This window comes from Tursiops truncatus, chromosome 8 (assembly GCF_011762595.2).
Source record: "Tursiops truncatus isolate mTurTru1 chromosome 8, mTurTru1.mat.Y, whole genome shotgun sequence".
NCBI lineage: Eukaryota > Metazoa > Chordata > Mammalia > Artiodactyla > Delphinidae > Tursiops > Tursiops truncatus.
Window position 1 is genome coordinate 4,641,516 of NC_047041.1, and position 27,239 is coordinate 4,668,754.

At 43.7% G+C, this 27,239-nt stretch overlaps 1 protein-coding gene across 1 annotated transcript in view; it reads left to right on the forward strand.

The window, feature by feature from the left end:
• Nucleotides 1-6,105: 6,105 nt before the first annotated feature.
• PRDM10 (PR/SET domain 10) overlaps nt 6,106-27,239 on the forward strand; it is an 87,576-nt gene continuing 66,442 nt past the window's right edge. The window contains exon 1 of the mRNA XM_019942061.3: nt 6,106-6,251. The gene's annotated coding sequence lies outside the window, so the exon portion shown is untranslated. The remainder of the gene's footprint in view (nt 6,252-27,239) is intronic.

Below are 27,239 nucleotides of genomic sequence, written 5' to 3' on the forward strand. Positions count from 1 at the left end.
ACTATACTCAATATATATATTTTTTTGGTTGCGTTGGGTCTTCTTTGCTGCCCATGGGCTTTCTCTAGTAGCAGTAAGGGGGGGATGCTCTTCGTTGTGGTGCGCGGGCTTCTCATTGCGGTGGCTTCTCTTGTTGCAGAGCACGGGCTCTAGGCGCGCAGGCTTCAGTAGTTGTGGCGCACGGGCTTAGTTGCTCCACAGCCTGTGGGATCTTCCCGGACCAGGGCTCGAACCCATGTCCCCTGAACTGGCAGGCGGACTCAACCACTGCGCCACCAGGGAAGTCCCTCAATATTTTGTAATAACCTGTAAGGGAAAAGAATCTGAAAAGGACTATACATATATATCTATATATCTATATCTATATATCTATATATCTATATCTGTATCTATATATATATCTGAATCACTGTGCTGTACACCTGAAACTAACACAATATTATAAATCAACTATACTTCAGTTAAGAAGATAAAAACATTTTTTTTAAAGAATGTATATATATGTCTAACTGAATCACTTTGCTGTACAACAGCAGTTGACATTATAAATCAACTACAGTTCCGTAAGATAAATTTTAAAAAGCCAACCTTCTCAGCAAAAACAAACAAAAACACCCTCAAACTGTTCCTATATCATAAATGCTCATAATCTCAGCCATCCACATGGAGATGCCCTACACATACACGATCCTGTGCCCTTATAGTTTCTTCCTTACTTTATAATGTTGTCTTAGTTTCCTGTGGCTGTCATAACAAAGTACCACAAACTAGCTGGCTTAAAATAATAGAAATTCATTCTCTCACAGTTCTGGAGGCTAGATGTCTGAGATGAAGGTGTTGGTGGGGCAATGGTCCCTCTGAAGGTTCTAGGGAAGAATCCTTCTCTTCAAGCCCTTGGTGGTTGCTGGCAATCTTTGGTTTTCCTTGCCTTGTAGATGCACCATCTCTGCCCCATCTTCATATATCTTCCCCTGTGTGTATCTCTATTTTCTCTTCCTTTTTTTTTTTTTCTGGCCGCGCACCACGCGGCTTTCGGGATCTTAGTTCCCCGACGAGGGACTGAACCCACGCCCTCAGCAGTGAAAGCACAGAGTCCTAACCACTGGACCACCAGGGAATTCCATATTTTCTCTTCTTTTAAGGATACCAGTCATTGGGTTAGGGCCCAACATATCCATCTAATGTGACCTCATCTTAACTCATCATATCTGCAAAGGCCCTATTTCTAAATAAGGTCACAGTCACAGCTGCCAGATGTGGCACCAGGAAAGCCCATGGCATTAACATTTTAAAGGTGAGTATAGGCCAGTTATTTTGTAGAATATCCCTCAGTTTGGGTTTGCCCATAGAGTTAAGAGCTTCTGGTAGCCATATTGCAGAAGTCGTGTCCTTCCCAGGGCATCACATGCAGAGGCACTCGGTCTCGGGGTCCTATCCCTGAGTTCAGTAACTTTGATCACAACGATGGTATCTGCCAACTTTCTCCACCGTAAAGTTATTATTTTTCCATTGTAGTTGATAAGTATCTTTTGTAGAGCTATTTCAAGACCACGTTGATATCAAACCATCAAATTTTCATCCATTAAGGTTTATCCTCCATTGATCATTCTTGCTTGAAAAAATTTAATAGTTGTTATGGTTCCTGCCAAATGATCTCTCTTCTTTTCCCAGCATTCCTTTTTCTCTTTTTAGTTTGTTTTCTTTGTAATGATGAGCTTTTCCCTTTTTACTCACGGACTTTGGTTTTAACCTTTGTAGAGTCCTCACTCTGTTGCCAGCTCTGTGATGCATTAAAAAAAAGTGTTTTATGGAAAGCATGTACAACATTTTAGTTGTTTTTATTGGCCTATCTTATCTGCTATACTATTGGCAACAGATATCACTCTTCACCTCCCACTCTTTCTTCAGACAATTCTTAAGTTTCCTAACTCTCCCCTGAAGCTGCTATTGACAAATAACCAGGTACTTCCCCCTCCATCTTTCCAGGCCCACAGGTTATCTGTCTTTATCTTTCTTTACCTCTCAGCATCATTAGCTGCAGCTGATGACTAGCCTTCTTCAAGCACTCTCTTCCCTTGGCTTCTCAGACACCACCCTCCTCTGTTCTGTTTTACTGGCCTTCATGGTCTCTTTGGTTGGTTCCTCTCCTGTCTCTCATCTCTAAACTCAGCAGCTCCCAAGAGCTTAATCCTGGACCCTCTTGTCTTCTCTATAAACACTCTCTCCTTCATCTCATCCTCATTAGATGATCTCATCTAATTAGACTTCATGTAATCCTATGTATTGAAATACAATTCAGGGACTTCCCTTGTGGTGCAGTGGTTAAGAATCTGCCTGCCAATGCAGGGGACACAGTTTCGAGCCCTGGTCCGGGAAGATCCCACATGCCATGGAGCAACTAAGCCCGTGCGTCACAACTACTGAGGCTGCACTCTAGAGCCCATGAGCCACAACTACTGAACCCATGTGCCACAACTACTGCAGCTGCGTGCCTAGAGCCTGTGCTCTGCAACAAAGAGAAGCCACTGCAATAAGAAGCCCACGCACCGCAACAAAGAGTAGCCCCCGCTCGCTGCAAATAGAGAAAGCCCATGCACAGCAACGAAGACCCAACACAGTCAAAAAAAAATTAATTAAAAAAAAAAGAAATATAGTTTATAGGGGGGAGGGATACATTGGGAGATTGGGGGATTTATATATACACTACTATATATAAAATAGATAACTAATAGGAACCTACTGTACAGCACAGGGAACTCTACTCAATACTCTGTAATGACATATATGGGAATCGAATCTAAAAGAGTGGATATATGTATATGTATAACTGAGTCACTTTGCTGTACACCTGAAACTAACACAACATTGTAAATCAACTATGCTCCAATAAAAAGAAAAAAAAGAAATACAATGTATAATCTGATGAATTCCAAAATTGTATTGCAGCCCAGGTCTTTCCTTGAATTCCAACTGCTTCTGCAGTATGTCCAAGTGTATTTCTAAAAGATATTTCAAAATTGACATGACTATAATAGAACTCTTAATTTTCTAACCAGGTCTCTCCTCAGTTAAGCCATCCACATTTACTAGGTCACTCGAATCTCAACTTTATGCATCTGTCTTGATCACTCTCTTGTCATCACTAGAAATGCCAACTCTCACCCATTCTCTTATTCATTTGCAAGTTCTTTGGCTTTACCTCAAAAATATATTTGGTATCCATACATTTCCCCCATTTACACTTCTCCTGTTTTAGTCAAGATCACCATCATTTCTTGCTTAGACCATATTGCAGCGGACCCTTACTATCCTCCTTGTCTCCCGTTTCTCATCCCCTCAGCCAACATGATAAGCTTCCTAGGGCAGCCTGAGTTATCTTTAAAAACAAAACAAAACACTGTATCATACCTTCGCTTAAAACCTCTACTTTAAGTTGTACTTAAAATACAATAACAACTCCCATACTCTAGCCCTCAAAGCAATATATGATCTGACCCTTGCCTGTTTCCCCAAGTTTCCTTGGACCACTGTATTTCTTGCCCTGTGTCCTAGCAACTCAGGCTTTCTTAGGTTTTTCAGCGTGTTAGAGTGAAAGCTCTCCATAAAGGCAGGGATTTTTATGTGTTGTGTTTTTCCTTTTGTCTATAATGTTAATTGACCAATCTCAAAGCACCTAGGACAGTGCCTGGCGTATCATAAGCATTCAATGAATATTTATTCTATGGAAGAATGAATGAATAGGTGCATGCTTTTTTTTTTTTCCCCCCTCATGCCTTTACATCTGCTGGTCTCAGACTGGAATGTTCTCCAAGATCTTAGCACGGTGGGCTTTTTTCATCAATCAAGTCTCAGCTCAAATGTTAGCATCTCAGAAAGGATTTCTTTGACACCTTTATTTAAATTGCCAGCATTCTCCTCCCCTTTGCATTTTTCTGCTTTATTTTCTTCATAGCACTTATCATTACCTGAAATCATCTCATTTATTTATCAATTTTCTTCTGTTTCCTGCACTAGAACTTAAGCTCCATGAGAGCAGGGGCTTTTTTTTGTTTTGGTTCCCCATTCCATCCTCATTGTTTAGAACAGTGACTGGTAGACAGTACATATTCAGTACTTGTATACTGAAGGGAGAGAATTCTACTGTGTGCAAATTTAATAATTAACTGAAACATTTATATAAAAGGCAGATTACTGAGGCTCATTCCAAACCTTCTGAATAACAAAATCTCTGAGGTGGTGTCTACCTGTAACATTTATGCACTCTAAAGTTTTAGGTCTAGGGAATTCCCTGGCGGTCCAGTGGTTAGGACTCTGCGCTTTCAGCCCTTCCACTGCAGGGGACACACGGGTTCAGTCCTTGGTGGGGGAACTAAGATCCTGCATGGCTGCGTGGCCAGTAAAGTTTTAGACAATTTCCCCAAGTCCGTGAGGCCAACTTGGGCCCTCCAGTCCAGACAGCCCCATTCCTCATGACAATTTCCCCTTTTGTGTTCCTTGCGGTCATTTCTGGTCAGACTTCAGTTGTGATGATCCCAATCCTTCAGAGAAGATGTAATAATGTTAAATCTCAAAACGGGGGAAATTCTCTCTAGGGACCGTGGACCTGTCCACTTCTGGCATTGTTTGTCTACTCACAGCACCAAAAGAGAACATTCCAGTGACTCTCCTAACCAATATCATCTTTCCTAAGGCAACTGACTTTCATGTGTCTTTATATCCAGCTAAGAGTTAATAGCATCTCTCACTATAAATGTTAAGGTCTGCCTCATCAGACCCCAAATGTGCTTTCTTTTCAATTAAATTCAGCAAGTGTTTACTGACAGCCTGCACAGGAGTCTGTGGAGGAACAAGACATGGGTAGTCATCAAGTTGCTTATAAGGTACTCAACAGTCCTGAAATTCTAAAAACAATGTTTTCCCAAAATTTCCCAGATTTTGTTTCCAGTTTTAAAAATAAACAGTAAATAGGATATTGTTGAATGAATTTCACATCCTCCGCTCGCCCACCGCCCCGTGTTTTCTATTCTTAGGTCTTTTGCTTAGTGGTACTTTCTTGGTTAGCCAATAGTTCAGCAATTTTGTATATTTTATCGTCATTGATACTTTTATCCGTTTAAGATCTAGTGTGCTAAGTATTTTACACGTAAATCCCACTTTATCTTCAAAATAACGTAGCAAGTTAGATGTCATGGACAGGATTACGGCTCCCTGAAGGTCCAAAGGCTCAAGGTCTCTTCAAGATCTAGTTGCCATTCATATTAGGGGCGGGGAACTACAGGTGGCATCTTGCTGCAAAGCCCGAGCTCATCTCTCTGCACTGGGCTGCTTTGCGAAGGCAATTTTAAGGGATGGTACGATGTGGAAGCCTGAGGTTAAGAAAAGAGTGAGTTAAGCCCTTGGTTAACCAGGGTTGAAAAACATCTTCACGTTTGTGAAAATCACTTCCTTTCAGCATGGTAAAGGGGAGAGGAGAGACGCAGCGCCGCACTCCGGGCTTCTGCCGGGCTGAGGTCAGACGCCGGGGCCGGCTCCGAGGCGCAGGGCTTCCGCGCGTGGCGTGGGCTCGGCTGGGCGCTCCGCAAGCCGGCCCGCTGCCGGGGCCCGAGCCGCCTCCAAGCCCGCGCGCCCTTGGCCCGCCGCGTCCTGGGGAGCACCTCTCAGGACGCGGGCCCTCGGGGGGCGTGTAGCACCCGACGAGCAGCTCCTCCTCCCAACCTCGGGCACAGAGGCTGGAAGGCTCACGACCTGGGCCGCCGCCGCCGCCGCCGGTCCCTCCGAGCGGTCTTGACCCTGAAACCGAAGAGTCGGCTTCTCTGATTGGCTTAGAGCACAAACGCAGGCGAGCGGTGCCTGAGACCCGCTCTTTGATTGGACTTGAAACGAACAGCAGAGCACGAAATAAAGAGGCCTTCCGTCATTGGGCCACTGTGTAAATCTCCTTTTAGCTTCTCCGCTGACTGAATAAGCGTCTCAGGATCTTCGTCATGAGTCTTAAATCTGGGCCTGTCAGTTCGCCCCAGCGTTACTCCTCTTTAGGCGAGGCATGGAGTTTACAGAGTTCAACCAATCACATAACGCCGAGATCAGGTTGCCAGGCAGGTTATGCTAATGAGGCCCCGCCTTTTATGCAGCTCCCACTCTGCGGCGGGAAGAACCACCTGGAGGTGGCGGGGGGGGTTTGATTTCCATCACCCCTAGGGAGAGAGGATCGGGGACCCGCTGATCTTCCAGCTCCCCTCACCCAACATCGTGTAAGTACCTAAAGGATTAAGGGAACCGGATAAGCCAGCGTCCAGAGTACCCCATCGACTGGGAGGGTGTTTCGTCTTTGCTTAGTCCCACCCAAAATGGCGCCAAGCTCTTTCCGCGTCTCAGAGCCCGGCCGGGGCCAACCGACCGCGGACCCGGGTGGGGGGGAGGACTTGATGGTGGTGGTGGGGGAGAAATCCCGGCGGCACCGCCCGATGGTACAGTCCAGTCGGGGCTGGGACGAGGCACCTCACTCGGGGTGGGGGGTCAAACCATCTGCACCTTCCAAGGGGAAAGGGGCAAAATCCCTAAAGGAGCCCCTCCTGGTGCTGCGTTCAGCCATGGCTCCGGCGCCTCTTCGCCCTGCCTTCCCTGCGCGCAGCCTCCCCCTGCGACCCCCGAGCGGCTCGCACGCTCTGCCGGCCGCGCGCACCTCTCCTCCCCTGCCCGCGTTGGTTGGGCCGGGACGGCAGTTGGGCGCCCTGCGCGCTCCTGCGGCGGCTGTTGGGCGGGCGCTCGGGGTGCGGCGGGCCGTGTTGGCCGGCGGGCGCGGGGGCGGCGGCTGGGCCCGGAGCTCGGGGACGGCGGGCTCCGTGGACTAGGCGCCCTGCTTTGTTTTGGGAGGCCGCGCCACCGTCCTGCCATTGATTGCTGGTTCCCTGTCCCATACGCACAAGTTGGCGTCCCGGGACCCGGCGAGGCCCCGCTCGGAGGGCGTGGGGGTGGCCCGTTTGGGTCAGTCGTGGTGCATGGTGTCCTCCGTGGGCAGGGCGCAGGCCGAGGTCCACTTGCGCTCTGGGTCGAGTGCAGAGGCGCGAGACCGAGGCCTTTGGGGAGCGGGTTGGTGGTGCATGGTTGCCAGCCGAGGGTCAGCTTTCCTTAAGCACTTTAGCCCGTGACGACGTATTAGGTCCTCCACTAAGTAAAGTGTACGCAGCGCTTTGGAATAGTGCGTGCGTACGTGCTTAGCCTTGCTTGGCGGATTGGTTGGGTTTCGATCCATTTTCAATCTATGTTTGTGTAGGTCTAAGCACAAAGCGGGCTGGTTTGGGGTCTGCAGTCGAGGTTCGGTGTGTGAGGAGTCCCGCCCAGCGCGGCCCTGTGCCATCTGCGCCGAAGCCCGTTCAAATCTTGCCGGGCTAATCGTCCCCAAAAGTTCTTTAAACTCAAAAGCACTTAACGTTCATTAAAAACAAAATCACTCGTGACGCTCTGCGGCCTCTGCCTCAGACCCGCTCCTTTGTTTCTCTCTCCACCTTTTGCTGGAAGCTCTTTGAGGGCAGGAAGGTACATTGCGTGTTTTTGGTATCCTTCCATCCACTCCACCCCCCAGCACCGGAGCAGCTTGAGGAACCGTACTTATATGATGCTCTAGAATTGAAAAAGCAAAATTAAAAAAAATAAAAATAAAAATTGGTGGGTGCAAAGCCATGCTTCAAGCAGTGCTGATGCAATCTGATATGTTTACAAAGTGACTTCTGGGTTTACTTTTGCGGTACGCGGGCCTCTCACTGTTGTGGCCTCTCCCGTTGCGGAGCACAGGCTCCGGACGCGCAGGCCCATCGGCCATGGCTCACCGGCCCAGCCGCTCCGCTGCATGTGGGATCTTCCCGCACCAGGGCACGAACCCGTGTGCCCTAGCATCAGCAGGTGGACTCTCAACCACTGCGCCACCAGGGAAGCCACCTGCGTTTACTTTTTAAATGAAGTGAAATTGACAAAGTGAACCGTTTTAAAGAGAACAATTTAGTGATAGATGCGTATTTAAAAATTTTGGAGCGAGACTTTTTTCCCACCTGTGGCTCTTCCTCACTTTATTCCTTGAGCACCCACTCTTGGCTCTGCTCTTTTGTTTTGCGAGGGCGCTAAACCGGTGTCTTTTTCTAAATAAGCCATTTTTAGTTTTCTAGTGTTTTGCGGCGTGCTCCACCACGCGTTAGTGTACTGTATATGTGAATATAATACTGTATAGTGTACTGTATATGTGAATATAATCGCGCATGTATTATAGATAAGGCAAAGCCCACGTCTTCAAGGGCCCTCAGTGCTTCTTAATAAGAGTTTATCATGGTATAAGGGATAGTGTATCAATCCAGTGTAATCCTAAATTGGTTGGCACTGCCTCAATTGCCACTTGTCTGAATTTATTTTTTTCTTCTTGTTTTAACAGTAGTACATGATCATTGTAGAAGACATAGAAAATATAGAACAGTATAAAAAGTAAAAATTAGCTGAAGTACAATTACCAGAGATAATTTCTACTGATATTTTGGTATGCTTCAAATCTTTTTTGTGTGTGCATATAAACATTTTTACAAACTTGGCACGTGATATGTGGTTTTCACATCTAGGTTTTTGGTTTTTTTGTTTTTTTAATGTAAATAGGTACCTAATGACGTCACTGATGATCTTCCATTTTCAGTAGTTTTCCCCATTACTTGAAGGGGGCATCATGAAATCCTCTGAACTAAAGGAATTATGAAATTTGATTCATTCTGTTTTTCACAAGCAGAATTTATTGATTACTGTTTAAATTTATCATAGGTAACCTAATGGGATAGGTTTCTGAGTAACAAGCAGAACTGTTCCAAGAGTTGAGAAATACTGAACTGTAATTTTGGTTTCCTTAATAATTTTAAGCACTGGTGAACACATGGTAACTGTATAATTTCGTTTGGTGCAAATGATAAACTGTTAAACACCCTGTCATTGCAATGTTGGAATTGTTTAGCCAGAGTTTGTTTTAAAATAGAATGCTGATGTACTTTGACCTATTGCCACTAAAATACACAGTCTTCCCCCACCCACCTCTGTCCCAGAGAGTGTAGACACACCCTGCCCAGCCTTTTGTGTGGTTTTCACAAGCAGAATTTATTGGTTAAACAATAAATGTATTGTTTAACTTTATCATAGGTGCTTTAATAGATTAGCAAATGAGCATTTGGTCTCCTGTCTAGAAGGGGCCAGCGAGTTAAGAAAAAGGAAGTGTTTTACTATAACCAAATCTTTGCAGAATGGTCCCACTGGATTCTCCAGGGGTACTGGGTAGGGGCAGGAAGGTGAGGGGGGAGCTTTTTCTGACTTTATTATATTGGTCATTCTCTGTTGAAGCCTTTCTCTCCCTCTCTGGCCTTATACTGTTTACATGAATTACTGCTAAAAGGTGTCTGGCCTCCTTCCTTTTTTTATTCTCAAAGTTATAAGCCTAGTTCAGGACTTATGTGGACCTGGTGCCTTTCCAGTTTATTTCCTTGCAGCCCTACCGTGACACTGATATTTAACTATTAGTACTGAAACATTACTTCCACTCCCTTTCCAGAGTCCGTCAGGGGCTTTGGGCTTCCAGTTGCCTAGACCTGTGTAGATTTTAAAGGTTCAGGTTGTGGAAAGCAGCTGAAAGTAGGTTCTTTTTGGATAACTTTGAAATATTTCAAAGAATTGGGGTTGAGGAAACGGAGAGGGAGGTGGGAGGCTATAGATTATACCAAGTCACAATTATAGCAAGACTAGTTAAAAATGTGGTGAAAACACTCATTATAAAATTATAAAATCAGTAATGTGCAGCGCTTTAAGAACTCAAAACATACAGATTGCTATTGGGAAAATAGTCTGTTATTGTTTGTTATCCATTTCTTAGTTGAACTCATTTATTTCAGCATCAGAACATTGGAGCTAAATGCTCGCTTTTTTTACCCACATCCTTCAGTCTGACGGTCTGGCTCTCACGGTCTGGCCTGTTTCCCGCTGTCCCTCAGATCTGTGCTGTCCGGTATGGTTACCAGTAGCCACATATGGCAGTGAAGCACTTGAAAAATGGCTAGTGCTGTGAGTGTGAAATGCATGCCAGATTTTGAGATTTGGTATGAAAAAAAATGAACTATTTCAATATCTAAAATATTGATGACATGTTGATATGTCGCATATCCCATGTTAAATAAAATCCATTACTGCAATTAATTTTGCCAGTTTCTACTTTTAACAAATGTGGCTGCTAGATTTAAAATTATGTATATGGGTTGCATGCGTGGCTGCCTGATTTGTTCACTGAACAGCCATCTTAGGCTTAGTCTCATGGGGGGGGAGTGCTCCCAAGTGGCAGTAAGTCATCATACAGTGTCTTATCTTTTTGTTTCTATAGTTTCAGCCAATAGATGTGTCTGATTTCTTTTAGTGCTTATGATAGCTCTCACAGAAGCATTATTATTCTTTTGAAGAATACCTTAATCTCAAAACCATTTCCAGGTAATTGAGTTAACTGTTACTGAATAAATATATTCAATTAATCATTTGAACTTAAAATAATGAAATGCCATCTGTTAAGCACATAATCCATTAAAAAAAAAAAAAAGTTGAGGATTTCCCTGGTGGCGCAGTGGTTGAGAGTCCGCCTGCCGATGCAGGGGACGCGGGTTCGTGCCCCGGTCTGGGAAGATTCCACATGCCGAGGAGCGGCTGGACCCGTGAGCCATGGCCGCTGAGCCTGCACGTCCGGAACCTGTGCTCCGCAACGGGAGAGGCCGCAACAGTGAGAGGCCCGCGTACCACAAAAAACAAAACAAAACAAACAGACAAAAAACAAAACAAAACAAAGAAGTTGAGCTAAGTATAATCAGCTGAATTTTCCCCAGCTTGGTCTGCTACTTACTCACTGATTTTTACAATATACTGTTTTTTCAGAGATTTAAGAAATATTTCTGGGAGAAACTTGAAATTGAAAAAATCAAGCTCATAATTTTTTTTTCTCCTGTGATTAAAAAAAAGGCCACAATAGTTTGCTTCTAAGTGTGGAACACTTTGGACCAGCTCATGGGACAGCTATCCTTTTAAGCACAAATAATCATAACCTACGGATAAAATCATATTCTTTCTATACCTATATTTGAAAACATTGACCGTTTTGCCCTTACGTACCTTTGTGGATGTGTTTCTTTTTACTACCCTGTATGGGGGTTTGATACGGTGTCAAATTCAACAGCATGGGCTCTGGGGGCAAAGGAACCTAGATTTAGAGCCCAGCTTTATTGGCTGGCTGTGATCTTGGGCCCATTAGTTAACTTCTGTAAACCTTAGTTTCTTTATCAAATTATTAATCTAGTTCCTTAATTATTAATGGGGATAATAATAGTACCAACCGCAAAGACTCCGTGTGAGAATGCCTGTTATCAATGTCCACAGCGGTAAAAATGGCTCAGTAACTGTATACTGATTTTGGATATTCTACTTCAGCCAAACTAGTCTTCTCACTGTCCCTGCAATTCTGGGGTTTTCCTTCATGTTTTCACACCTTCATTTCTCAAATGGAATGTTTGTTCCTTTCTGCCCACTTCTCCCTCCTTCCCCAGTTCTGCCCACGAAAATCCCATCCATCCTTCTAGAGCAGTGGTCAGTAAACTTTTTTTGGTAAAGAACCAGATAATAGGGACTTCCCTGATGGTCCAGTGGTTAAGACTCAGCACTCCCAATGCAGGGGGCACGGGTTTGATCCCTGGTCAGGCAACTAAGATCCCGCATGCTGCACTTCAAGGCCCGCCCCCCCCCCCCAAAAAAAAACCCAAACAAAAAACAAACAAACCAAAAAACTAGATAGTAAACATTTTCAGCTTTGTGGGCCAGACACTCCCTGAAGCAACTACTCTCCGCCCCTGGTGTGAAAGCATGGCCATGTTCCAATTAAACTTTATTTAAGGACCCTGAAATTTGAAGTAATATAATTTCCATGTGTCACAAAATATTCTTCTTTTGTCTTTTCAACCATTTAAAAATGTAAAGCCATTCTTAGTTCACAGGCCATACAGACAAACAGGTGTCGGTCTGCCCTGCCCTGGAGCCAGGTGAAAGCCGAGGTGGGGAGGGAGGCGGAACATCTTACCTGAAAGGGATCCCTCTTGTCTCTGAATGCCCTACAGGATTTTTGTACTGCTTTGTAATCATTGTAACATTTATCGAGTGCTTAATTAGTATCGCATAGCAACTATTTGTGCTTATTTCTTGCTTCCTAAACATATTGTAAATTTCTAGAAGCTTTGGATATTTTATAGTCCCCTCATATAGAATGCAGTACAGAAGTGCCTTTTACTTACTGGGCTCTAAAATGTTTGGAGGAATACAATTAACATAAGACATTAAAGTGAGCTCTGGAATTTTCCTCCCTTTTCTTCAAAATTCTTATTTTTGGATGCAAATCTCACCATTTTGTTGGCATTGCTTGAAGATTTTGAGGCCAATCCGCTAGGGGTTATTTTCAGTCTTGCCACAAACCATGATTATAGGCAACCTTATCATCATGTTCTTCTGATAGAGGAAAACTATAATCCTTTGACTAATTATGGCTTTGTGTTTGACTGACTTTGAAGTGTCCTTTCTAAGACACCTGTTTACATTTAATCCTTACTGTGCGACAGTGACAGACGGTGTTTTAACTACTTTACAAATGAGAAAAAGGAGGCAGTTTAGTGAATGATGTGGGTGGCGGGAGCAGGGTGTCTGGGTCCTCAGTGCCAGGCAGTGGTATGTATAATTATGAGATTTCAGCCTCTAACTCATCATTTATTCATCTTCTCTTTTATTCTTTTTCTCTTGAAGTTGATGAATTGAAAATATTCTGGGATTCTGGGGAATTCCCTGGCGGTCCAGTGGTTAGGACTCGGTGCTCTCACTATCGAGGGCCTGGGTTCAATCCCTAATCGGGGCGCTAAGATCCCACAAGCCGTGCAGCACGGCCAAAAAAAAAAAAAAAAGTATTCTGGATTTCCAGTACTTCATAATTTGATAAATATAAGGACTAATAGATGTTTAGGACTTGTTTATGTGACATACAAGTTTTCTCAAGTATGTTAAACCCTCTGAAGTGAGATATGACATAACCACAAAACAGTAATTCTAGAATTAAAACTAAATTATGGAGCAGTAATTGTGCTTTTTTAAAAAATTAATTAATTTGTTTATGGCTGCGTCGGGTCTTCGTTGCTGTGCACGGGCTTCTCTTTGCGGTGGCTTCTGTTGTTGCGGATCACGGGCTCTAGGCGCGCGGGCTTCAGTAGCTGTGGCTCGAAGGCTCTAGGGCACAGGCTCAGTAGTTGTGGCGCACGGGCTTAGTTGCTCCGCGGCATGTGGGATCTTCCCGGACCAGGACTCAAACCCCTGTCTCCCGCCTTGGCAGGGGATTCTTAACCACTGCGCCACCAGGGAAGCCCAGTAATTGTGCTTTGATGAACTTTGTTTCACTTAAAAATTTTAAGAAAGTTGATATTCATATTTATATATACTTTTCCCAAACCTTAGGAATCTCATCAAAAAATTATATCTTTTGGGCTTCCCTGGTGGCACAGTGGTTGAGAGTCCGCCTGCCGGTGCAGGGGACGCGGGTTCGTGCCCCGGTCCGGGGGGATCCCACATACCGCAGAGCGGCTGGGCCCGTGAGCCACGGCCGCTGAGCCTGCACGTCCGGAGCGTGTGCTCCGCAACGGGAGAGGCCACAACAGTGAGAGGCCCGCATAGCTTTTTCTACATCATTTAAAAATCATATATTTTTTTCTGATTTGTGGTTTTTCAACAGTTATAAACTGTAGAAGAAATATTTTAATTCTAACAAAATATGTATAAGACCTTTACAGAAAAAATTCTGAAACTTTATTGAGTGACTCCAAATAAACTCTAAATAAATGGAGTGACACTGGTTTGAGGATTGGAAGATTCAATATTGTAAGGCATTGATTCTTTGGAAACTGACTTATGGATTTAATGTAATCCCAGCAAATTGAAAAAAACTAGACAAGCTGATGAAATTTTTGCCAAGGCCCAAGAAAAGGCAAGACACTCTTGAAAAAGAAAAAGAAGTTGGAAACCCTTCTGTTCCAGAGATCAAGAGCTAAATAATTAAGACAGTGTGATCCTGGCACCGGGTTAGAGCAGTAGCCCAACTGAACACCCCGAGGAGTCCGGAAAGAGTCTCACACATTCAGACACTTGATTTATGACCCAGGAAGCATGGCAAATAAAAGGCCAAACAGTACAACTTTTAGAAGTTGACATAGGAGAATATGTTCATGACCTCAGTCTCGAAAGGGTTTTTTTTTTTTTTTAAGATGTTTTTTATTTAAGATGTTACCTGCACTAACGGAAAAATGGGCAAAAGTCTAGAACAGGCACTTCAGAGAAGGAGAGATCCAGATGTCTAATAAACATACGAGAAGGTGTGCAGCCTTGTTAATAATCAAGGAAATGCAAATTCCAACCACAGTGCCGTGTTACTTTGAGCCTAAATTCAAGTTGGCAAACGTGTACCTGACTGAAAGTCGGCAATACCAAGTCCCAAAGGTTTTGAGCAATAGAACAGTCATACGTGGCTGGTAGGAATAGAAACTGGTATGACTACTTAGGAAAACCGTTTGGCATTACCTAGAAAGTCAAAGACAAGCAGACACCAAAGCCCAGCGACTCCACTGTTAGAGAAGTTGATACACATGAGAGAACCAGGAAGAATATTTGGGGTAACTAATTTTCCTGATATGAGTTGATTCAGTTCATATTTGAGGGCTGTTATGTTCTATACACAGGTAGCTTTATTTTGGCACAAGGGTAAATAAATTATTTATATTTTTTCCCTCTCTACTGGGGAATAAAATAATATCTAGTGTGTTCCTCATTTCCTAAAACAATGCTGGGCACAGAATAGGCATATAATAAATACTGTTGTGTTTTTAAAAACTATCATTTCAATTCTTATAGTGGGTACCCTTCACTATAGCTTTGTAGTTACCTTAACTCTGGCTGTTGACTAATTTGCTCAATTAAATCTGTCTGCGGGTTTGGTAAATTACAACCTCCCCTGGTTCCTTTGAGATCCAGCCTAGCCTACTAATCATCATCTGGTGGGAGTCCGAGGAGACAGCACAGTAGAGCCATGCTTGGGTTCTGGCAGCTTTGCTGGGAGGAGAGCTGTGCAGCAGAGAAGGGAAAAGATGTCTAAGCTCTGTAGTGAAAGGGATCTGGGTTCAAATCCCACTTATCAGCGCTATGGCCTTGGACAAGTAATAATTTTTTTTTTTTTTTGCGGTACGCGGGCCTCACACTATTGTGGCCTCTCCCGTTGCGGAGCACAGGCTCCGGCCGCGCAGGCTCAGCGGCCATGGCTCACGGGCCCACCTGCTCCGCGGCATGTGGGATCTTCCCGGACTGGGGCACGAACCCGCGTCCCCTGCATCGGCAGGCGGACTCTCAACCACTGCGCCACCAGGGAAGCCCAAGTAATAATTTTTGGTTGTTGTGAGGATTAAGTGGAATTGAGTATTTAATAAGCCACAGTGCCTGGCTTATGATGGGAACTCAGTAAATGGCAACCATAATTATTACTATGCCAGTAGTTGTTTGCTTAAGTAACATTGAATTTCCACAGTATGTTTTCAATCAGTTGAACTATGAATATGCTGATTTTTAAAATAAAGAGCTGCATCTGTTAGGGGATTCTAATTCTGTGGTCTTGGACTTCCCTGGTGGCACAGTGGTTAAGAATCCGCCTGCCAATGCAGGGGACATGGGTTTGATCCCTGGTCCGGGAAGATCCCACATGCCGCGGAGCAGCTAAGCCCATGCGCCAAAACTACTGAGCCTGCGCTCTAGAACCCGCGAGCCACAACTACTGAGCCCGTGTGCCACAACTGTTGAAGCCCACACGCCTAGAGGCTGTGCTCCGCAACAAGAGAAGCCACTGCAATGAGAAGCCCGCGCACCACAAGGAAGAGCAGCCCCCGCTCGCCGCAACTAGAGAAAGCCCGCACAACAGTGAAGCCCCAACGCTGCCAAAAATAAATAAATAAACAAAAAACCTCTGATTTTGTGGTCTTAACTCATTTGATGTGTAGCCTATATCTGAAGGAAGTGGTCTGGTAAGTGTTTGCAAAGCGTAGATACGGCTGAGCTTTCTAAACAGGAATGGGATGTCTCTCTTTATGGGAGAAAGTGCTAATCACATAGTTTTAAAATTCTATCCGTTTAAAGTTGAAATACACATGTTATCTAGTGAAATACATTAGTTGTGAGAACCCTTGCCTACAGTTAAGACATATTTATTCCCCAATGAATTGTTTAACAATGAAAATATATTAAATTGTCTTTTACTTGGAAAGAAGACTTTTCTGGATAAGATACCTTCATGATCTAATACTTAGCATCATGAGTTAAATAGTTACTAACATTTGGAATACACTCTTTACCATTGTAGTATACTGTAACAAACATCCCACTCTATCTTAACAGTGAGGCTGAGTTAGGTAAATCAGGTGTTATTATTCCAGTTGTCAAGAAAAAGAACTTGTCTCACATCCAGAATTTTCCCACTACTCTGTACTGAGAAAACACTGTAAGAAACGTCCTGGCTTGTAGAAGACACCTCTGAATACCAGGCCAGTGGTGGATGCTGGCCTTTTATAGTAGTTTTATTAAGATGGAGGAGGTTGAAATTAGATTATAATGTTAATTATATGCCATTAATATAGAGTTTTTATGAAGGCAGTAACTGCCTCACTATGTCATCTGTCTGGGCTCACCATCTTGTTAATTAAATGTTTATTTTTGACCATTCTGTGTTTCATATTTAACTTTGCAAGCAAGGGGCTGAGGTTGAGGAATGAGAATTTGAAAATGAACGGAAGATGAGGCCCATATTACCTGTTCACAGGGGGACTGAATTGGATACAAAGGGAATTACTTCAAACCAGTGTCACTTTGCTTCGTAGTCCTGGGGCAGAGCCATGGTTCAGTCTGTTTGAACAAAAGGCTGTGCCTATTTCAGGAGTTGAGGTAGAGTGAATGAGTAGTTACACTGTCTTCTCTTGTATTATATCCAAAATGTTAAATTATGAAAATTGTGCCCTAGAATAATTTCTTCTAAGCAATTTTAATATTCTTTTTTTTCCAGTTAAAACATTTTAAAGCGCTTGAATTTGTTGAGGAAACAGCTTAGTACTTGAGATTATGCCTCTTAACATTATCTAGTATTTTATCCTAACCTGGATTTGTGATTGTCGAGTCATAGTTACCACCCAGAACCCTCTGTAAGAAAGGCTTTCAGGGCCCCAGAAGACCCACCTGCAAGTCTCCTATTTAGTTACTGCAATTGCTAATTCAACAAAGAGCTTGTGATATGTGGACCAGATAGCTTTCTTTGTACAGGTGCGCCCGGGCCAGAGATTGTATTTGTACCCTTGCCAGTTCTCTTGTGAATAAATGCTACTGTTGAGAAAGGGAGGTGGAAGGATTGTGCTCAGAGCTATGTCATCCATTATCCGTAGTCAGGAAACATGGATGCTCCATATTATTCGATGAGTCATTTGTATTAATCTCTCAGTCTTCAGATGTTCCCCATTAATCCGTATTTGCATACAAAGCTTATTTCCAATATTCCTGGTAAGTGCACGGAATGGATTTGCTTGTTATCATGTGGTGAAGGGAAGCTGGAAAATCAAATGTGCATGAGAGTAATCTGGTTGGCAAGGAGGACCACCTGAACTAACAACCACACAGCCTTTTCCGAATTCTAAGACATTCACACCACAAACATATTAGAGAAGCTGGTAAGCTGCATATTTTGAAGAAAGGTGTAAGGATTCTTGCTAAATTTTTGCTTAGTAACAAAAAAGAATCTCTTTTTTAGAAGGTGACTTTGAGCAATAAAGGTCTATGAATAACTTTTTTTTTTTTTTTTTTGCGGTACGCGGGCCTCTCACTGTTGTGGCCTCTCCCGTCGTGGAGCACAGGCTCCGGACGCACAGGCTCAGCGGCTGTGGCTCACGGGCCCAGCCGCTCCGCGGCATGTGGGATCTTCCCGGACCGGGGCACGAACCCGCGTCCCCTGCATCGGCAGGCGGACTCTCAACCACTGCGCCACCAGGGAAACCCCTATGAATAACTATTAATATCATGAAGTTGGAATAAGAATTCAGAGCTCTAATCTTTGCCCAGTGCTTCCTGAAGGCAGTTCTTGGCCTCAGTATAATCAGCCCTTCATGTTACTTCTAGAATGATTTTCCAAAAGATGTTACTGCCATGATAAAATATTTTTCTTCCCTTGCTGTGTAAGATTTAGCCAGATCTGGTTGACTTCAGAATCATCTGGAGAGGTTTACGAACAAAGCTTCCTGCTCTTCCCCTCGACCTTTGCAATTGAGAGAATCCAGAATTTCAGGGGGGAGGCTCTGGAATTTGTCTTTTTGCCTAGGTCCTTAGGTGAATCTGATAAAACCAGGTTATAAACTTTGGGAACTGTAATTCTTCAACTGGAAGTCTTTTGTAGATCCACCCTAACTATGGTTTGAGGCTTTTCTCTCTTATAGTCCCTGAGCATATCCTCAACTTCTCTTGCCTCTGGAACTTCCTCAAGCTGTTCCCATCAGAAATGCCATTATGTTTGCTCCAGTAGCAAGTATTATTCTCTCTCTTTCTCTCTGTATCTATCTCCCTATATAGAAAGGTTCTTGATGTTTATTGCCAAATTGCTTCCTAGAAGGTTTGCATTGATTTAAATGCCCATCTTTTTTTCTTAAAAAAAAACCCAACAGCTTAATTGAGATATAATTCACGTACCATACAATTCACTCAGGTAAAGCATACAATTCAGTGGCTTTAGCCTGTTCACAGTTATACAACTATCACCACAATCAATTTTAAAATATTTTCATAACTCCAAAAGGAACTCCACCTCTTAGCCATCACCCCTTAATTCCTCATTTCATCCCAATCCCTGGGCAACCACTTATCCACTTTCTATCTCTGTTAATTTGTCTTTTCTGCATATTTCATATAAATGGATTCATTCAATGTATGGTCCTTTGTGACCAGCTTCTTTCACTTAACAAAGTTTTAAAGGTCCATTCTTATTGTAGCATGTATCCGTATTTCATTTCTTTTTTTTTTTTTTTTTGCTGCGTAATATTCCATTATATGAATGTACCATATTTTATCTCTCTGTTCATCAGTTGATGAATGTTTAGGTTGTTTCCACTTTATGGCTATTATGAATAATGCTGCTATGAATGTTTGTGTCCAAGTTTTTATGTGGACATATGTTTTTATTTCCCTTGGGTTTATTATATCTTGGTGACAAATCTCTGGGTCATTTGGTAACTCTATGTTTACCCTTTAGAAATTGCCAGACTGTTTTCCATAGTGGCTGCAGCATTTTACATTCTTACCCAGCAGTATATGAGGGTTCCAGTTTTTCTGCCTACTCACCAACACTTGCTATTATCTGTTGCTATCTCAGAATTTTGAATGAAATTGAGAAGATTAAAGTATACTACAGAACTGAGCATAATAGAAACTAGGATATCCTTAAAAGAGGCAACTTTGTGTAGTTAGTGGGCATAAAAGATCTTGCCAGTGTTAAAGATATAGATTAATATTTTGCTGAAGTTGAGGGTGAATAAGCTATGTTCAACTATAATTCTGAACCTCCATATACTATAGATTTTCTTAGTTGGAAAAACCTTTCTTGTTAGTGGAGAGTTTACAGTCTGTATGATTTGAATTTCAAGAATGTTCCACTTACACAATAGCAGGTGAAGAGCCAGAGGTGCTTAACCCTAGGAATGAACATGCATTGTTAAGGTGTATTAATAATTAATATCAGTAACTGGGGCAACCACAACCATGAACGTCTGCTACTGTTTCCCAAGTGCCAGGTATGGTGTTCTGTTTCATTGATTTCATGGCTTCACATTATTATTTCATAGTTCTACCTTAGCAAGTGGATCTCTCGTTGTTGTTCCTGCTCTATAGATGAGGGAGTTAAGGCTTGGGAAGTGAGGTGACTTGTCTCTGGTCACGTAGTGAGTGGATGGTGGCTGAAGAGCGTGAACCCAGGCCATCTGACTCTGGAGCTCTGTTCACGCCGCCATGCTAGAGATGGGGGAAGGGGACGTGGGGTGGTAGTAGGCTAGCGGAAGGTCCTGGTAAGGCACCAGGAATTGTGTAAGGACTGACCATGGCTCTACAGGAGGGAGGACTGTCCAGCTGTGATTTCCGACGGTTCTGACGGTCACCCCTGAACCTCTGTCCATCCTGTTAACTAAAGCAGGTTGGAGGCCCCAGGGGAGGGGAGAGATGTACATTCTAGTTCCCAAACTGCCCTACCACCAGCCTTGGCTGTGCCACCTTGAGCCTGGGTTTATCCCCTGTGAGGTTGGCTCCTCTTAATACCTGACCTACTGTGACAGTGCTGTCATGGGCATGACACAGGTCATGCCTACAGAAACTTCAGAAATTCTACAGTCAGACGTCAAGATCTATTCCTTGGGTTGTAATACGTGGACTTCTCAGAGAATTTCTTTTAATACCATATTTGACCCAGTGTACTCTGTGTTTATAAGGATTATTTTGATTTGGGAAGCAGCTGAGTTCCATGGACCTTTGCAGTCTTACAGTTGGCGTGAGTTCAAGTTCCCTCAGAATATTCGGATTTGCTAGTTTATGGTACTAGATAATGTCTTGAGGAATTTGCTTTCTCCCCCTCCATGTTTCTTTCTTTCCAGCTCATGAAAGTTCAGTTATAAACATTGATATCATACATATACTTAATTTCTTAACTGTGGAAGTAGTTGTGCACCATCATTTTAATGCTGACACATTTTTTTATTTATGGGAATTCATCCTAAGAGTGTTTTGTTAAGAAAGCGGTTCCCTCCTAAGGCAGGAGACTGGACCATGCGTTCATTCCAGAAGCATTTGTGGACCCTCTGCTGTCGGCCGGGTTCCAGGTGCTGAGGGCCCTGCGTTGTCCCATTGGGTGAGGGCGCTCTCGTGCAGCTGCATTCCCCCGTGGCGGGTGGCAGGGGACGCAGACTCTGCACAAAATGCGTGCATCTCTTAATTGATGGTACATGCTTTGCAGAGTGTGAAAGGAGAGAATGTGGAGACAGGGAACAGAAAAGGCCTGCTGAGGAGGTAACACTGACCCTGAAATCTGAATAGGGAGGAGGAGGTGGCCATCTGAAATGTTGGCCAGAGCATCCGGGTGGAGCCACTGCAAAAGCCCTGAAGGCTGGCCTGAGCCCTGGGAGTGTGTAAAGCTAGAAGGAGGAGAGGTCTGCCAGCGCAGCCTTTAGGGGTCGGCCAGCAAGTGAGCTTGTGAAGGAAGTGCCATAGAGGTGGGAGGAACCAGGACAGTTTAGTGTTAGGAGGTGGAGAGAAGAGCTTAAGGAGGGTGTGAATGCTCCCGAGGTCAAGTGAGCTGAGAACCTGGAGGGAACCTGGGGTTTGGCTGTAGACTTTTAAAAGGTGCAGCCTTGCAGGGGGGCAGGGTGGTGTGTTGGCAAGGGTGGAAGCCCAGTTGGGGAGGGAATGTGGGGCGAGGAAGTGAAGGTGGGCTCGCCAGCTCTTTATTGTGTGTGAGAACAGCAGAGAGAAGTAGGTGAGCAGGAAGGTGGGCCCAAGGGAAAGTTTGTTTTTACTGTACACATTTTGTTGAAATATAACACGTTTAGAAAAGTGCACAGTAAAGATAGGAGATACTGTGCACATTTGCTGATGTGAGTGTTCCAGTAGGGAGGGAACAGTGATGCTGCAGAGGAGTGGGTGTGGGGAAGCGTGCAGAGTGGTGCAGCCCCTGAGGGGACCAGACGGACAGGCTGCCCAGCAGCCCAGGTGGAGAGCCCTGGGCTTGGGTCAGACTGGGGACGTTTCCTCCATTGCAGTGTATGAAGAAGGAATATTTAGTTTCAAAGTTGGGAGAATCACATTTTAATAACAACACAATATTTTTAGATACTGCCTATATTCCGAAGCTTTCTCATTGCTTTTCTGCTCCTTGATAAATCAGTGACCTATTTACTGATTCTGGGTGTATCTTGATTATACTTTGTCATAGCAGATGTGTCATATGACAGTTTTTTCTTACCAGGGGCTACCATTACTGGTGTCCACAAGTTCTCAGATTTTGATAAACACAGTCACAAGGTCAAAGGGGAAATATTTTCACAGTCTCATCCCCCTGGGATTGCCCTCAGTTTCCTACCAAGGCAGCCAGTTCTGAATGGTCAGACCCAGGAGAGAGGGGATGCTTATGGAAACGTGCCTGCATTTCTGCACCTGCTTTTCCCCTTGGAGCATTTCCTGATTCCCAGGAGGCTGGGAAGCTGGTTGGAAAGGGCTACTAAGAGACAAGAGCAGCAGGTAGTGCTTTAGGCTACTTTGTGGGGCTGGAGAGATAAGACATTCCAGGTGAAGGGCTGCGAAGGCCGGCCCTGGTTTTCCCCTCAAGCTATTTGTAGACTAGGCTGTACTGGCCGGCAGGCTAACAAGTCACGCCAGAAGCAGCTGAATAGCAGAGTGGGATTTTGGTAGTTTCACTTTGCTGGGAAGAAAAAAATTGCAATTCCGGGCCCACCAAGGAAGAGGCTCCCTAGGAAACACCTACCTAGAAATTTCCGTTGCCACTCCCGGAAGGTCAAACCTAAGAGCAGACTCTGTCTTGTAGGCCTGCAGAAAGTGCCGACCAGCCTGGAGTCAGCTTGGTGGGGTGGAGGGCCCTTCTGCAGCCCGCGGGAGGATGGGCAGAGGGTGGAGGCCGGCAGGTGGCCGCTCCCAAAGGTGCCACAAGGCTTCCAGACGCTGGTGGCTTTCTGTTCCTGGATCCACATGCCTTTACTTTGTGACCCTCCCTCAGGTCGGACACTAATGATCTGTGTGCTTCTCCGTAGGCCTGTGAGACACTGCGGTTTGAGGTTTCCACCTGAAATCTTTTAACAGCAGAATGGAAGACCCCTGATAGAGTCCTCTTTGGAATCGCTTTCACATTTTACCAGCCAACCAGCTATTCTTTGTAAAAAGGAAAAGGCAAACATCAAGGTCTATCATTCTTTAGAACTCCCACTGAGTGCTGCCTCCTTTTGAATTCTCAAAGATATTAATGTAGAATTGTTAGGCTAAGACCCCCAGCATGTCCTTAGCCTAGGTTTTTCTTTTCTTTGAGTGAATGGTAAGAGTTCTTTTGAATGACTTGATGGGGTTCAAATGCATTGCTGACAAACTATCAAATGGGATGGGAGGATCAATCTTTGTTTTCTTTTGGTGCATGAAAAGTTCTTATCTGAACTAGGAAAATAAAGCCTGTGTTTCTTGGGTTGACACAAAGAAAGATTTGCTTGCATGCATCTTTTGAGGCATGAAGAAAGGAGTGCCACAGCCCTGACTGGAAAAAATAACCTTCTTTCAAAGAAGAGAACCCTTAGTTGATAGTCTCTGAAGCCCTTTGTGTGCACAAGAAAAGTAGGAGGAATCATTGCTTAATGTGGAGATTTCTGTGGGAGAAGTGGAAGGCAAAGGGACACACATGGAGAGGCAGAGATGGCCGAGGTGACCGTTGCAGGCCTGTTTGACACACCTCATTCCTTGCTTGCTGTTGTCATCCTGTGTTTTCTACTCTGTGTTTTTTTAAAAAACCTTCGTTCAGCTCTCTTCTGGTTACACAGTGTTGTCCTTGTTTATGGCCAGAAACAAATTAGGAAAAGTTACTTAGGATATATTCTACAGCAGTTTTTATTTTAATTTAATTTCATTTAATTTATTTATTTTTAATTTTTGGCTGCACCGTGCGGCTTGCGGGATCTTCGTTCCCTGACCAGGGATTGAACCCAGGCCCCGGCAGTGACAGCACCGAGTCCTAACCCCTGGACTGCCAGGGAGGTCCCTCTACAATAGTTTTTAGACTGTAACAGGTAGTTCAGTCTCATAATATTAAAAGTGCAGCTTACACCGACACTTATCTGCCATTCTCCCCTGCTCACGACCCAGTTTCTGAAGGTTTTTTCTGGAGTTTTTTTCCCCAGTGGCATAAAATTTTATCTGGAGTTTTTTTGCAGTCTTGTGCTTTTCACTATTTGCTTCATTGCCAACACTTATAACAAATGTAAAATGTGAATGGCATCGGTGGAAATACCTGGAGGACCCCATTATGATCACTTCTTCATCCTTTATCTTTACCCTTAGACCTCTCTGCTTATATGGAAATATTCCAAATCCATAACTGCTTAATTAAGAACCCCTTTTTTATTTGGAACCTAGTCAAAAGTTTATTATTATAATTTTAACAATTTGTTGAAAGCCTTTCTGAAAGCCTTGTTCCCTGGTTATTTTTTCAGAAGCGTTTAGTTCCTTAGGTGTACTTCCCTTCACTGGAATTGTGCTTACTTTATTTCCTCGTGGAATTAAAAAAACGATATTTTTGTCCTACTACTCCGCCCTCACTTGTAGGTTTCCAGGAGCTCTTTAGCTGGGGTCATAGTAGCCCCTTCAGATGGAATTGGGCTCCGACAAACGGAGGGACCTCAGGCCCACCAGACCCAGGACTGCGGGGGAGTCATCACCCTGTCTGTGGTCACTTGGTCCTTTGTGAACTGTAGGCCGGTCCCGCGCTAGCCCTCCCCCTGGCCCCCGGCTGGGGTGAAGCTAGAATAAACAGTGTCTGCCGGGGCGCGGGGCACCTTGCTGGGCAAGGAGAGGGTGTTGCAGATAGTTTTCACTCCTCAGTTTCATTTTTTCTCAATGGAGATACTAATTTGTTGTGAATTTTTAAAATTGAGAAACTATGGGATGGATTATTTGGGCTTCCCCTTTTCAGCAAGAATGGGGAATTTGTGTTGAAATCTGTATACGTTTGTTATTTGTCCATTGTTACTTCCTCTACCAGTTCCTGTTCACCATGTAGAACCAAGTTCAGTTTTTTTTCCCTTCTGAGTTCCAAAACTACTTCTTCCAGAAATCAATGAAATGTAACATCTCAGCTTGCCATTCTAAATGAGTGAACGTTGTGGAAGCCTTTTTTTCCCACATTTAATTAATTAATTAATTAACTGAAGTATGGTTGATTTACAATGTTGTATTAGTTTCTGGTGTACAGCAAAGTGATTCAATCATGCATATATGTATCTAGAGTTTTCCATATTTTTTCCATTATAGGTTATTATAAGATATTGAATATAGTTCCCTGTGCTATACAGTAGGACATTGTTTAGCCGTTCTGTACATAATAGTTTGCATCTGCTAATCCCAAACTCCCACTCCATCCCTTTCCCATCCCCCTCCCCCTTGGTAACCACAAGTCTGTTCTCTAGTCCATGAGTCTGTTTCTGTTTAGTAGATAAGTTCATTTGTGTCATATTTTAGATTCCACATATAAGTGATGTCATATGGTATTTGTCTTTCTCTGTCTGGCTTACTTCACTTAGTATGATAATCTCTAGGTCCATCCATGTTGCTGCAAATGGCATTATTTCAATTCCTTTTTATGGCTGAGTAATATTCCACTGTATACATGTACCACAGCTTCTTTATCCATTCATCTGTCGATGGGCACTTAGATATAGTAGAAGCCCTTTATTTCCAGTCTGCTTGGTCTGATTTTATAGCTCTCACATTTACTGTAGCACCTCAGTTGTGCAGTGGTGACCAGCTGTGCAGAGCAGAGCGCTCGTTGTGATTCTGTCCTGTTATGTCTTCTGAATCATGAGGATATGGGTTTAAACAACTTTGTCAGCTGTCGTGACATTAAATCAGCTGAAGGAGTTGATGAGTGATACTTCTCAGACTGGTGCTGGCGCACAGTGGCACATCCTGTCCTGAGCTTGGCCTTTGAGTACTGTCTTCCCTCGGGCATGCCATGGCCACAGTGCCAGAGCGCTGAGCTGGATGATAGCTTCTGTAAAACGGAAGCTGCCCGAGACGAGTGGTTTCCAAAGTACCCTCCCCCGAAACAGTAGTGTTCTAGAGCTAGACCAAGGTGGTTTTTCATTTAAATAAAAATAAAGGATAGAATTTTCTTTATTTTGAGCTTCTGTCCCATGAAATTTCATTAACTCTTTGTTGCTATTACTGCCAATCACCTTAGTCAGCACTAGGAGGTGACAAATGAACAAGTAGCAAAAAAAGTTAGTGGAAAACTTGGGAAGACCTAGTCTTGCTTAATCTGATAGTTTAAAAAAATTATAAAATAAGCTTGGATGTGATTTTTATATAGCTCATATAATGGAGCCATTTATGCTGGAATCTTAACACAGGTCAAGTAATCTTAGTTTATGGAACGAGAAGCAGGGTGGAATGGTGGCCACCACATGGGCTCAGTAGCCACATGCCTGGGCTTCTGGGCATCACAGCTCTGCCACATAATAGCTCTTACCAGCTCTGTTACCCTAGGCAAATCACTTAATCTCTCTCTTTCTCTGTCCCTCACCTATAAAGTAGAGACAATAATGTACCAGCTTCATGGGTTATTGTGAAGATTAAATGAATCAATACATGTAAAGTACTTAGAACATGCCTGGCACGTAGTAAGTGCTATACAAATGTTAGCTAATATTGTTTTGTGACATAAAAAATATATATGTTAATGTTTCATGGTGCTTGGCAAAGAACACTGTGGTCCTGTCTTGTGAACATATTTGAGAACCATGGGCCTGGAATTTCTCTTCTAGTTCTGCAATTCTATTATTCTGTGTCATAGAATTGGATTCCCCATAATCTTTCTTTTCCCTTTTTATGTTAGTGCTTTAATGAACATGTTCTTCTTTTTTTTTCCCCTCTCTACATAGAGTGAAATCATTCTTACCAAGTGGAATCTAATCTTAAATATGACTTCAGAAGGTGTCCTTTCTGTTTCTTGACATAAGGGTGTTTTTGTATTGTGTACGTTAGTTACAGTCGTTTTCTACTGTTACACAGCTAATATCCTTCCGTTCTTTATCCTACGGATGAGAACACTGAAGCTCAGAGAGAGTAAACCAATTGTCAAAAGCTAAGAGTGGCAGATCTGTGATTTTAAGCCAGGCTGTCTGAATCCCGAGCCTGCTCTCATATAAGTATGGCAAATCCAAGTTGCGGTTCCAGTGGCTGTGTGCCTATTCCAGTGTAACTAGCCTAAAGCAAGCTCAGGCAGCATTCCCTTAAATGGAGACGGATTTCTATGTGAGCATTCCTGAAGGATGCTCTTTTTATACTTGGGTCAG